This window comes from Salmo salar, chromosome 27 (assembly GCF_965601325.2).
Source record: "Salmo salar chromosome 27, fSalSal1, whole genome shotgun sequence".
Classification (NCBI taxonomy): Eukaryota; Metazoa; Chordata; class Actinopteri; order Salmoniformes; family Salmonidae; genus Salmo; species Salmo salar.
The window spans coordinates 42,962,501-42,963,568 of NC_138317.1; the positions used below are offsets into that span (position 1 = coordinate 42,962,501).

Genomic DNA, 1,068 nt, shown 5'->3' on the forward strand with positions numbered 1-1,068 from the left:
TAAAGAGAAGGGCAGAGACAAGCCTATCAGGGAGGGACTAAGGCAACATCATAATAAGAGGATAAATACATGCACAGAGAGACACACACACACACACACACACACACACACACACACACACACACACACACACACACACACACACACACACACACACACACACACACTCATTAGATCACTCAGAGATTCGCAGTGTAAATAAGTGAGCGAGCTGAGTATTTTCTCATCAGGCTTCTACAAGGCCAGCTCGGGTCCTCCAGGATAAAATACACAACAACAATAACAAGTGTGCTTATGATCCACTAGAGAGTTTTTCTTTTAGTATGAGGCAAATAAACAGTTAAGTCACTGAATAAGTGGGTAATGAAAATAAAGAATTTCAAAAGGAGATTTTAAAAAGGCAGTGTTGTACTTTCCATGTCTATAGACCTCAGTCTAACTTCATTTGATCTCATAATATATTTTCTATACAGGGGTATGTGGCACAAGCATATTCTGTATAAATATATAGACGGCATGGTGTAAAAGTTCTGAGAAAAATGTGTACATAAAAGGTGTTTTTATTCCTTTTTAATTGTTCAGTGAAGCTGAAATTGGGTATGTGTCGTCTCTCTCAGAAATCCAATGGCTTGGCTTGGACCATTGGACTTGCTATAGTGAGTCATATGTTTCAAAAAAATTCCAACTTCACCTGGGGGGGGGGCGGAATAAAGGGGCTTCCTCTAGGAGGGGGGGGGACTAAAGGGGCTTCCTCTAGGAGGGGGGGTCTAAAGGGGCTTCCTCTAGAAGGGGGGGGCTAAAGGGGCTTCATCTAGGAGGGGGGCTAAAGGGGCTTCCTCTAGGAGTGGGGGGGACTAAAGGAGCTTCTTCTAGGGGGGACTAAAGGGGCTTCATCTAGGAGGGGGGGACTAAAGGGGCTTCATCTAGGGGGGGGGATTAAAGGGGCTTCATCTAGGAGGGGGGGGACTAAAGGGGCTTCCTCTAGGAGGGGGGGATTAAAGGGGCTTCATCTAGGAGGGGGGCTAAAGGGGCTTCCTCTAGGAGTGGGGGGGACTAAAGGAGCTTCTT

At 46.0% G+C, this 1,068-nt stretch overlaps 1 protein-coding gene across 3 annotated transcripts in view; it reads left to right on the forward strand.

The window, feature by feature from the left end:
* The window catches only part of fam49al (family with sequence similarity 49 member A, like), a 106,887-nt gene extending 106,160 nt beyond the window's left edge, over positions 1 to 727 (forward strand). For all 3 annotated transcript variants that reach the window (XM_045709503.2, XM_045709501.2, XM_045709502.2), the window contains one exon: positions 1 to 727. This exon is cut by the window's left edge and continues 2,607 nt beyond it. The gene's annotated coding sequence lies outside the window, so the exon portion shown is untranslated.
* Positions 728 to 1,068: the final 341 nt, after the last annotated feature.